Source organism: Hippoglossus hippoglossus, chromosome 17 (assembly GCF_009819705.1).
Source record: "Hippoglossus hippoglossus isolate fHipHip1 chromosome 17, fHipHip1.pri, whole genome shotgun sequence".
Taxonomy (NCBI): Eukaryota; Metazoa; Chordata; class Actinopteri; order Pleuronectiformes; family Pleuronectidae; genus Hippoglossus; species Hippoglossus hippoglossus.
In genome coordinates this window covers 7,408,203-7,421,268 of record NC_047167.1, presented here as the reverse complement: position 1 = coordinate 7,421,268, position 13,066 = coordinate 7,408,203, and the positions used below count along the sequence as shown (strand labels likewise).

The following is a 13,066-nucleotide window of genomic DNA, read 5'->3' as shown; positions in this document are numbered from 1 at the left end:
CACAGTTTAGGTATGAAAAGCCTGCTATAGAGATAAGAGAGACACATCAAATTCAGAATCCAATTAAATTCTTGTGATTATTTTTAGACTTCTGCATGGTTGGGAACCTACATTAGAGATTTCCTGCAGTTTTATATTATGAGCTGGTTTCCAAGGTCCTCTGCTTGTGGTTTGTTGGTTGTTAGTTGCTCAAGGTTTAAAACTATAGGAAGCTGTGTTTTTTAACTTGCACCTCCCAAAGTTTGGACCCGTCTTCTGTTGGACCATTGACCTGTGAATACTGATCTGGGAAGCACTTAATGACATCTGAGAAAGAAAGGTGCTAAATAAAATGGACCAATGAACTTATTTGTGCTACCTTTAAGTCATATTTTCTCACTGAAATATAAGTCAGGTTGTAATAACTTACAAGGTTAGCTGATTGTTTCTGCTAGAATATCTGGGTCTGTATTAAACGTCTTGAGGCAAATCTCTGTAACTTTGACATTATTTAGTGTCACAAAGTATTAAGTCTGTATAAATCATGGAGCAGTCGATGTGTGAACACAGCTGGGGATCCCCCGCTGGAGTTCATGTCTGAAAACGGCTTTTATGTTGCGGGTAACTCCTTCCTCAAATCAGTGTTTAAAGGTAACGATCACGTGTACCTGTGTATTGATATTTGACTTGACTTTCTCTCACACGGCCAGGTCACCTTTCCACCAATCACTGAGAGTCCAGTCATGCATGAAACTAAATGTCATTTATACCAACAGCGTCTATGTTTCCCTACTCTCAGCTTTGGAGTTCTTCCAATTAAATTTGTAAAAGTTTAAGAGCTTTGTGAATAGGTCTTTAGAGGAAACTCTTAGTTACAGACTTTTAATGCCATTGCCAAGTGTAATATAAGATAATTAGTGAATACTTCCCCCTACCAAGTCATCCCCAGCAGGTCTATACATAAATGATCTTCCTTTTTTCCCCCCACACAACAGGATTGATAATAACTAAGTGCTACACAAACAGAGATTGGAAAATTATTGTTTGATAGCAACACAGGACTGTGTTTAAAGTGAAGAAAACATAAAATAACACAACACTAACAAATTTCTATCTGCAGTGTTGCACCTTGTGTAATTGCCTTTTCTTACAGTATATCCAATTAAATATTCATGAAGATAATTAATTTGCTGTTGGAATCTAATGTCCCCCATATGTATAGAACCAGAGTCGTATGGGGACAATCAATAATATTCCCACTGAATGTGTTTAAAGCCATACAGTGGAGAACCCTCCTGGTAAAGTTTGTGTGTGTGTGTGTGTGTGTGTGTGTGTGTGTGTGTGTGTGTGTGTGTGTGTGTGTGTGTGTTGTTCTAGGCAGTTCCAGGACACATTGAGTGATGAGCTTTTAGCCCAATGCCGCTAATTAATGAAACACAAGGGCATAACTAATTATGTGCGTACGTGCTTGTACACACGTGTGAGAGCATGTGCGAGGGAGTAATATATTACAGCATTAAGGTACATGGAATCTGTATGAGTGTTATTGAGCAGATTGGCCAATGGGAGAGTCTGCTATTTATACTCAAATTTCATAAATTCCAACTTAATCATTATGAGGAGCACTATTCATTACATTCACCGAACACATGGGGAACACCTGTTCACCTACTCATTCATTTTTTTCAATTATGTGTCAGCAGTGCAATGAAATCATGTAGATGCAGGTCAGGAGCTTCAGTTAATGTTCACATCACACATCAGAATATGGGGACAAACGTGATCTGAGAGGAGAGCAGAGAGACTGGAGCTGATAACACAGATTACAACTGTGGTGAGCAGAAAAGCATCTCGGACTACGCCACATGTCGAGCCTTGAGGCAGATGGGTAACAACAGCAGAGACTATTTCTGGTTTCACTCCTGACCGACTCACCAGCGACGGAAAGTTGAAGACTGGAAAACTGTAGCCAGGTCTGATGAGTCTGGATTTCTGCTGAGGCTGCAGATGGTAGGGTCAGAGTTTGGCATCAACGGGATGAATCCATGGACCCAATCTGCCTTGTGTCAACAGTCCAGTCTGCTGGTGGTAGTACAATAATGTAGCAGACGTTTTCTTGGCAATCTTTAGTCCCTTTATTATCAACTATTATCATCAGAATGCTATAGTCTATGCAAGTTTTGTTGCTGACCATCTCTTTATGCCTCAATTCACCATCTTCTAATGGCTACTTGCAACATGATAATGCACCATGTCGCAAAGTCAAAGTCTGAGCAAACTGGATTTATAAACAACGATAAGTTCAGTCAACTTCCGTGACCTCCCCAGTCAACAGATAGAACACCTGAGATGTGGAAGAGCAGGAGATTGGCAGCTGACAAATCTGCAGAAATTGTGTGTTGCAGTCATGTCAACATGGAGCAGAATCTCAGCAGAAAGTTTGGAAAATCTTGTGGAATCCATGTCACGGAGAACTGAGGCTGTTTCAAGAGCAAAGGGAGGAACTAACTACCCAGTATTAGTGTGATGCTCCTCATAGTGTTCTTGGTGAGTGTATAATAAAGTCTTCTGGGGTTATAAAAAGAGCTTCCTGAAGTTTTGACAAAAAAGCTCCAACCCCTTAACAGAACATTGCTAAATCCCCTCAAAACATCCTGCTGTATTTTATAAGTGTACATTTTGCATATTTAGGCAAAATTGTAATCGTAGGATTGGCCTCCTTGCTGTCATGACACTGGAAACACTGTTAATTGGGTGCTAAGGGGCATCATTAAGTCACCTCTGGTTGCAAGGCTCTGCCAAACTTCTCTGTACTGTGCGTCTTTTGAAGTTTTGTGAACAAATTCTAGCGAGGCACCCATGCGGTGTCATGCCACTGATATATCACAAATGTGCCAGCATAGTGAGTGTGACCATCTTTGTGAGTTAATGTGTCCATGTCACAGCTTCTGTCGCTGAGTTTGACTGCTACTGCTCTAAATCAGGTCAATCGTCAAATGATTTGGAATAAAAGTCTGTCAATCAAATAAAGGTCCCCAGGGGCCAAAATTGGTTCAGTGAATACAAAATTGCCGAATACGTTTCCACAGTCAACATGTTTTCTTGTGGAGTTCTTTTTTGCACAATTTAATGCTGGTATATGTTCACAAAGATTATTTTAGGACCCAGACATGTGAGGCATTCTTGATGTCAAAGATGTCACTTGTGTTTGCCAGAGCAGGCTTGTAAGCGCTGCTATGCACTAATCTTTGACACCTTGCTCACAGCTGGGGGATATGATCCATTTTTTTCCTCTGTATTTGGTAACCTCAGTAAAGAATTCTGACACTAGAGAGAACATAAGTCGTCTGCTAGACTCCCTTTAGAGTTAGCGGGAGGCAGGACAAGAGATAGGATCTCCAGACCAAAAGCAATCTAACAGCAAAAAAAAGAAGCCCTTTAGCTCTACAATTCGACAAGTCAATTTCACACCACTTGTACAGTTCTCCTCTCTCCCTAGGGTCCTCAGAGTGCTGTTATTCCAAATGAAAATGAATGTTCCGGCACTTCATCTCCAGCGCACACACACATGCCCCCACACCAACCTTCCATTCACTACATCTGCCCCTGAATTCCCTCTGCAGCCCAACATAGCCTCACCCTTAATTTCATTCCTGATTCCCTCCTTTACAAGTTGTTTGTCTGTAGAAAGCAGCCAGGGATGCCTATTCCCCTGTGCTCGGCAGATTTACTTGACCCTCCCTTATTCAATAAATTACAATCATGGTACTTTTTCCTTCCCCATGACCTTGCAGACACCTCGACGTGACGGCAAAGGGGAGCAGGTAGAGGGGAGGATCCCGGGGATATGGAAAGGCGAGGAGGAGGGCGACAGTGAATGTTTGTAAAGCCACTCAACAGAGCATTGAGGATTCTTCCTGAGAGAGGACCTTTGATGGGCGAAAGGCTGGTGTAGTGTTTGGCAGGAGGCTGGTGGTGTACGGGACTAATGCAGCAGACACAAATCCTGCAATCAATCATGTTTAGCAGCCAACAACTGGCCTGGCAGAACAGCCGGGCCGACTCAGGAGCTGGAATGCTGAGGCAAAACAAGCCAGTCAAAAGTGCTGCTACTATGTCTTTTCCCCTTATCGGTGATGTGTGTGTGTGTGTGTGTGTGTGTGTGTGTGTGTGTGTGTGTGTGTGTGTACAGCAGGACTGTTTGTCTGGGTTGATGAAACACTGAAATGTGCCATTAGATTGGTGCGGATGTAGCTTTCTGAGGTGTCCGTGTTTCGGTGCTGGGATTCAACAAGCTTTGATTTTGTGTTGCAGCTGTCAAAGGGGAAGGGGGGGGGATTTTCCAGCCAAACACCAACAAGATAAATGTAACTTTTAACTTTTTTCAGCAATTATGAAAATGCCTGAAACTAAATGAGCCACTTTTCTTCCATGTACATTCCTGTACTGTAGGCTAGTAAAGATCTGGCTTTCAGTCAGACGTTGGGGATGTTTTCATAGCAGCACACCATACCCTTGTGTTTAATAAATGATCAGATAAAGAAACCGTCTGTCATACATCGCGAGAGTCAAGAGCTGTGGCGTTAGTAGTTCACAAGTTTCCCCCCAATTAACTGAACTTTGAGAGAGGCTTGCCTGAAACTGTCAAATATCTCTCATTTTGTTCCTCTCCGCATCCTTTTAGTCACATTCAATAGTGACAGGATACGTTTTTTTTGGGCTTTCAGCATTCCAAAGTTAGTTGTTGATGCCTTACAGACTTGAACCTGGGAACGTGTCTCTGTGAAAGATAGAATTTACAGTAAAAGGATTCTTCTAATCTTTATTTCCTGGTTGAGGTGGTGAAGTGCTGAAAAGCTGTTCCAGCTCAACTCTCTCAGGAGGCTCAAGAGTGTTGACAATGCATTCTTGCAAAAAACGAAAAAATCCTCAGGAGTGGCAAATACTCATTACTTCAAGATGATTTGGTTTGGGTCTCTATTTTCTAAAGGGTTTTGGAAGTGTGTGCGTGTTTGAAGATGAGAGTATAGAGAAGCTTATTTGGCAGCTTGCTTAGAAAATTGAACTTACATGACAGCCCCTCTACCTTTAGGTGGAGCACGTTTGTGTAACAAGGCAAACATGGCTGCAGCTGCCACACTTTAATCTCTAGCCAGGTAATCGCTGGCCAAGCTGGCAGCCTCACCTGCTTATTACAGCATGGGGCAAACTCCCAAAGCAACTGTCCATAATGATACAAGGCCAAAAGCAGGAGAGGGGAAACTTTTAAATGAATCACCGCAGAACTATACTTTCAATTATTTCATTTCTTGCATTATCGCCTCCTTATAGACCTCAATTTCCCCCGAATTCACTCTCACCTCTCCTCCTCTGTTTCTGCTGCAATGATCCGGCTCCTTCTCCCCGTACGCTTTTTAATTCTCAAACAACTTCTTTCCGCTCTATCTCACTCTCTGCACTCTCCCTCTGTCTGTTCTCAGCCTCGTGTCTAGCTCATACAGCCTGCTTCCTGTCGCACTGCCACCAGCACCGCCACCGATCTCACAGTCTAATAACCAATATCTGGTGCTGCTGCAGGCATGAAAGAGGGCAGGCGGCAGCTGGCGAAGGCGTGGGAGGTTTACTGAATGCCCACAACCCCCGGAGCTGAGGTGATATTCAGCAGCCAGTCTGGCAGCCACCCACTTCAGTGTAATCAAGTTAGCTGCACAGAAGACTCCAGATTAACGGATTGTGTAGTTTCATTAGGAACACTTACAGCGTGCTAATATGGGTTTGGTGAGTCTGGGTGCATCTGGGTCACCAACTGTTGAAAAAGTTTGTCCGGTATCTGTGTGTAACCGGACCAGAAAGGACGTTAGTGTTGAGGGATCTTCTTTGGCTTCAATCTACTCTTTATGGTGAAGTTTTAGTTTTTTTCAGAGTTGGAAAAGCACCTTAACAATGGCTGTTCACCTCAAATGTCTCAGTAAGACATGACAGTGTGAAGAGTCTGAAACTGTAGCAGCTAAATTCGAATCAGCTGTCATTCATTTGAATTACACCTTTGACATGTCTGCCATGAAAAAGGCCGATGGAATTACTGAATGAAAACTGCAGCATTTGAGCTGTTGCTAAGAGAAAGACGAGACAGGTGGACGCATACAGAGGATCTGTTTCTAAGGTGAGTCAAAGAGAAAGAGAAAAAAGGAGGGGCCAGGAGAGACATGGAATATTGTCATGTCTGATCTGCAGGTTTGTTGGTGTTTCAAATTAATTTCCACTCTCAGTGGGTCTGCCTGGCGGCTAGCTGCTAAATATCAGCATTGTTAACATAACTGATATTTAGCTGCAGGGCTTCTGGCTGCACCGTGGTTGGCAGGTGACAGGTGTGTTTACAGTGTTTGTCTCTGAAAGACATCATCGGGGCCAAAATGAGCCTGGACACCTGGCTGTGATGTTGACATCACGGTCTAACAGAGCTGGAGTCCTCTCACAATATGAACATAGGGGAGGACGATGGTTTCACAGAGAAGGGCAAATTAAATGGTAAAATTTATAACTTTTAAGACCATAAGGAATGAAATTTAAGATTGTTGTCAAGTACAACAGATATGAAGGAATATCAGAGTCCCAGAATAAGTTACACGTCCCCATAATTGAAGTTAAGTTGAAGTGGCCTACAATACAAAATAACCCTTGATATGCTTCCCTGTCTTGCAAACTACAGACAGAGACAGTTGGTATCCATAGTCTATTAGTCTTATTTTTAAGACCCTGCAGAAACCCTGCACTATACCTTTAAATAGAAAATAGTTATTATTAACCAGCATCTATTGAATTATTAAATGTATTCATTTAACAATCCAGTAATCAAATAATACCCGAAACAACTTGTTCGGTAATGTCTTGAACTAATGATAACTGGTTGACTATGAAAATCTTTGGTCAGAGGAAGGCTAGTAATGACGCAGAGCGATTCTTGAAAATGGACTCACAGTCAGTTTTGTGTGTTGATTTATTTCAGCTTTGTCTGAGCACTGTTTCAACATGGCTGCCAGCCTGTCTCCACCATCCCCTGCTGACCTGTTTTATGAGTAAGAAAGTTGAAAATAAATCTTCTCCGCTAAGATGATCATTAAGAAAACAATGACGTAATTATAATAGTAAAATACAACATAACTCTCCAAGCCATCTGGGCAGATTTCAGACTTTCATTGGTTCAGAGCCTATTCTATCTTGCAGCTGTATTTTCCAGTATTAAACTGATGAGACTCTTTGATTACAGTGATGTAAAAAGCAGCTGGTCCCACTCGTGTGTCATAAGGCTTCTGAGATGATGAGCACAGGAAGACAAATGCCTACTGGGCATGAAGTACCACTGCTTATTATATCCAAACCCATAATTTGAGTTTGTCATGCATGCTTTGAAAGAAACTGCTGTTTCATTGCATTCATCCAAATAAGACTTATCTGGTGCTAAATCCTGGAGAATGCCTTTAGGAGCTGGAACAGGATGGACTTGCAAGTTAATTTGGCTTAATCTAGGACTTTGTTCCAGAACTTTAAAAAATGAATGTTGCATTATTTTTTATGTATTTTACTCTGAGGAATTGTGAAGGCTTAAAAGTTGAGGCTGGAGTTGTCGTGGAAGTAGCAGTCAGAATAAAGAATTTACAGAAGTTTGAAATGAACTGAAAGAAGTTCATTCTCTTTCTTGAAATGCAAGCACCTGAATAAAGTTCAAATACTGAACTAAAACAACGACCAGCCAGATGACTGGCTGGTGACTCAGTCTGTCCTCACTTCCAGTCCTAAAATTCTAAATGTTTTGGCCTTCCCCACTGGACAGTGGAAAGAACTGTAGGCAAGCAATTCAACTCCGTCACCATGTTCCTTCTTGTTAGTTTCCTATCATTGATTTAGCTTCTCTGGCAAATTGAAAGCAATATAAATGTTCACTTCAGTACATTTCTCCTCAGATGTCCGCTCTGCTTGAACTTGGGGAATGAAAACACTTTTACAATGATGACAAATGAGTGCCATTCGGAGACAGGAGAATGAGGCAAGAGCCGCGCAATAAACTTAAGGCAGTGCAGCATTCAAAAGATTTAATTTCTCTTTCTGCACATCCCCACGTGTGTAATTCAACATACACTGGCTGCACATTAAGGCACTAAAGGATTGAGAACTACTCTCCTGTGAACTAAAAATACAAAAAAATGGATAGGATGGGTGTTAGGACTCTGCAGTACTTTCCCCCTCTCTGCTAGACTTTTCCATCATCGCTGACAGGACGGTAACGACTCCTGCCAGAAACCAGCAGGAGATCTGACTTGATTCAAGACAAGGAACTGTCATACATGCCCACAATGCACCTGAGTATGGAGGTTCTGTCTCCCAAAAATCCATCAAAACTGATCTTTCCTCACCCAAGTCTGTGTGCCTGACTCTTTGCTCAAACTTTAATCATCCGCTGACCTGACCACAACACCAACTGCAGCCTGGAAGCTATTATCCTCCACTAATATGTGCCCTTCCACTATTTTCTCCTTGAACAGGGCTATTAAGATGAGCTGCAGCCTGCACCATGCAGCTCATACAGTGCCCTAACGTCTGTCACCACCTGCTCCGTGATACGAGTCATATTTGGATTCGTTTCCATCTGTCTCTGAAGTGTGGAATGACCCTCTCTCCATTTGGCATCGCACAAATAAAGTCTACTTCTTATTTTCGGAACTCTCCCCAAGTACATCAGGCACCTCTCGAAGTCCACACTTGAGCTCGACTCTTAAAGGGGCTGAACAGGAAGAGATCCAACCATTCACCTCTTCTGAACATGAAATGCAAACAGCTAAATGGCTATGATAAAGTGCACCACTCAACTATCTATGCAAATATATGTTGTCGTCAACTTCAGGGTCATGTGGAAGAGAAAACATTTGTGTAGCAGAAAGTGCACACATGCAAGAATTGGGACGGGCAGGAAGAAGGAGAGCAAACAAAAACCACTGTCCCACACATATTTCCTGCTCAGGCCAACACACACAACCTCACAAAAGCAGTGTGTACATGTAAGAGGTGATACGATCACATTTCCCCCCATGATCTGATATTCAGTAGAAATGTTCAACCGTGAACCAGCTGAGTCCAGCAGTTTTTTTTCTATTTTTCTCAAACGCCAATCCTGACAGCAGGCCCCACAGTACAGCCTGCTGCTATGTCCTTGATCCTTTGACCCTTCTACACAGCAAGTGTCTGTGCTCTGTCAATAGCTTCAAAATGAGCACCCAGAAAAGATCATTCAAAGCATTCAGCAGCAGCCCTGAATGTGTTGCACTAACTGAGTTGCAGGTCACATGATGCGCTGGGCACCAGTCCCAGAAAAACAGATGCAAAACTGCTGCAATCAACCTTTTAGCAGTCGCTCTAAAAATCACAGTTTCCATCACAGAAGGGATTATATTCATGTGGGCCAGCAGAAAACACAGGTAGGAAGTAATGGTAACTTTACCTGAGCAAGCAGCTCCCATTAGAATGAACGGACTGGTGCGTTTAGATATTCAACCTATGATTGGTGTGCGAGGCTGACATAGAGGTCTTTGTCACGGCAGACATTTTGACCAATCACAGAAGGAGAAGCAAGGTTTAATGAAATAGATTAATCATGGTTAATATCTGTTGAGTTGCTTTACTTTCAGGGTCCTGTATTGATCCTGGTGACTCATTGTCATGACTCATTGAAGGAACTTCAGAAGAACAAAGCCTTTGTTAATGTGAATAACACCTGAGCTTTTTCTACGATGACAAGCCAAAATGTCTACCTTGAAAAATGCCCATTAAGGCAAATAATCAACAGTGTGACGTGACATTGTGTCAACTTGAGGAAATGTGTTTCACTCAAGCTGAGGCCTTTTCTGCAATTCGTGTAGAATTGAACATTGGAGTGTTCGTACATAATTCCAAGGCGGTTTGGCCTAGAGCTAACCAAAGCAGTAACAACGATAATTTTAATTATCAGTCAGATAATTGGTTTCTCCTGATAATTGATAGTAATACAATAGTAATAATAGTTTATAATTTGCCAGAAAATATTTGAAACAATTATACATGCATCTATAAATCTTGTTTTGTCTGGCCAACAGTGCAAAATCTAGATATTCAGTTTTCTGCTGTGTTTAACATAGTATTGGTATTGATCATTTTTTGAACAATTCATTATCGGTTTTAAACCAAAGTATCTAACATTTCTTTCACTTTTCCACTATTTCTTTAAACATCCAGTGACTGTTAGAGGAAATAGAAATACGTATCTCTGTGTGGAATGAATCAAATTATGAACTTTTGCATAATAATTTGGTAACGTGGTCGCTCTGGAACAGCACTATAGCCATACGTTGAATAAAATGAACTGGCTCAATGTGCAAGTCTTAAATTAACCAGATAAATTGTATTATTTTATAATACTGGAGTTAATTTTGGTGTAACTGCTGGGGATGCATTCATAGCAACTCTGTTGTCATGTCTGTAATTCAGAAGTTCCAGGCATCTCTGACTTGGAATTTCAAATTGAGGGCTGCCACGAGCAGATTTCCTCACTTGGTTGCTTGTAATTAGGGTTTAAATGATGTGACGACCACAGCAGATGAACATTGTGTGTGTACACGACTAACACCCCAAGCAGAGTCCACTGCACATTTCATTTTATGGGTATATTGAGCCAATAATCGCTAAAAAAAAGCTGAATTTTCCTTATACAATGAGCCAGACACAGAGAATGCTGTCATTTACACGGCTTAAAGGTGTCACTTTATGGGAAACACAAGTCATTATAGGTGCTGGAACAATGCACGTACACACATTTAAACATGTGCATTGTCCACATATACGTGTGCGAAAGGGAAGGATCCAAACCAAAACCAGTAACAGTAAGCACAAAGCATTAAGACATTGCATGTACCGACACCATAAACTATTCTATTTCCAGCCAGTTCCTTTGACTTTGGTTCAAAACTAATTTTACATCGCAACACATTGGCCAAATGATCTGAATAGCTAAAAGTCTGCCAGGGACCTGGGTGGAGACAATACTCCTGTTGCCACAGAGGAAAATTAAACATTGAAAATCTGCGATGAATCATTGTGCGTCCGTGATCAAATGGATTCTGTTTGTTTTGCACCGATATTATGGTCAATGTTTTTCATAAAAAAAGAAAAATTTGCTTTATTACTGTCAAGCAAGCCATACAATTATCAGACCCAAGTTAACACATTTTCAAAATAAAAGCTCTATAATTTAGCTTGACTTAAACCATTGCAGCAGGAAAACAAATGCTGTGCTTTTACTTTGTAGACAATTGGATAAAAGAGAAAGTGATTCTATCAAGCAGAAGAAGTGCCATGATGGAGATCAGCACCTGTGTCAGTGCAATATGGTTTTACATTTTTTTTCTAATTATCAAAATGATCAGGATGTGATTTTTGACAGATGGCAAACACTGCTATAGGTTTTTATCCTTAGACATGTTCAACTCAATCCTCAGACTGCCTGCACACTGCCTCACCACCACTGACTACATGGGAAGGTTTGTCCGTTTATTCAAAGTTTATTGATCGCGACAAATTCAACCGTGCACTTCATTGGGCCCCTTAACAATACACATGCCAAGTGTGAAGCCGATAAGATACATACAGTATGAAGCCTCAAATTTATATTCAAGACAGCTTAAATTCTGCATTCAGAGCAAATCAGGTTTTAATTTAAAACTATAGCCACAATAAAGAAAACTAAATTGAGTCGTCAACAAGAAATTACTACCTTTGTAAATCATAACACAGTTTGCCTGGAAGAATCTCAGCTCAGCCTGCAAACACTTCAGCGTTTGTATCAGATGGTCTAAACATGATCGTGAAAACATCCAAAGTTTCCTTTTGCTGAGACATGGAAGCCACTTGGGGAAGATTATCTAAATGTGACAAGGCTGTCAATCACTGGTGTGGCTTGTCTGCAACGTTGGAAAAGCAGTTGTCTGTCATATTGTGGCGATAAGACAAACGCTGAGAGTCGAGTGAAAGCTGAGCGTTATATTTACGTGTATATTCATACAAATGTCACAGTGTGAATGACAGTATGCGATGTACAGGAATGTATGGGTTTACAGCTTGTCAGTAAAATGTTAACTGAATAATGCATGGGAAAACACCTAAATATATATACACTGTATATACACACACTACCGTATTTTCACAAACCCTTATAGCATACATATGTATACAGTGCATGCAAAAGGGAAAAAGAAAATTATGTGAAAGTAAAAGTAGACTTGATTAAATGGTTAGCAGACTGATACGAATATTTTATGGCTGATGATTCTTTGTTCAAAAATCATGATGTTTTTTCCCTATGAGTATGTGCAACTACTGTGTGTGGACAGTATCATGCACAGTATCATGCCACCACATCACTTCAGAGCCTTTGCACAAAAACTCAAAAACAGGAACCTGCCACAGCTTCAGCTCGTCTTGAAACTGGCTCCCTGTCACTGTGTCTCCATGGCGAAAAAATTGACTGACAGCAGCTGACATGTGGCCATCGGGCATAGAGACAAATGAAGGCAGCTCAAGTCTGGAGAGTTAAGGTGTTTTTCAGTGTGCAGTCGTGTCCATATGGAGGTGAATGCATTTGTTTAGACTTTTGCTGTCCATGTTCTCGGGCACAATCAGATTCGAGTGTGTCAGTGCATTCCAACACTCTGACGAGGGCATGACACACAGGTGATCAGACATCACGCAGGTTGTGAACAAGCAGCCAAATTAGCCGGATAATATTGGTTTTAATTACACAGTGTTTGTGCAATAGTGGTATGGTAGGTTAAAGCTGAAGCCCAAAGTGTATCTGTATTTCTCCAGCGTTTCCAGATGTCAGGAGTGAATGGAATAGTTTGACATTTTGGGAAATATGTCGATTTGCTTTCTTGTTGAGAGTCAGATAAGATGGATGATACCACTCCCAATGCTTTTACAAGTAAACATGTGGCTGGAGCCAATAGACAGCTAGCTGAGCTTAGTATAAAGACGGGAAAGAAGGGGAAATAGTTAACCTGTAGGT

General features: G+C 41.3%; 1 protein-coding gene across 1 annotated transcript in view; it reads left to right on the top strand.

The window, feature by feature from the left end:
* The window catches only part of LOC117778716 (vertebrate ancient opsin-like), a 53,401-nt gene that overhangs the window by 25,757 nt on the left and 14,578 nt on the right, over window positions 1-13,066 (top strand). The gene's annotated exons all lie outside the window — the stretch shown is intronic.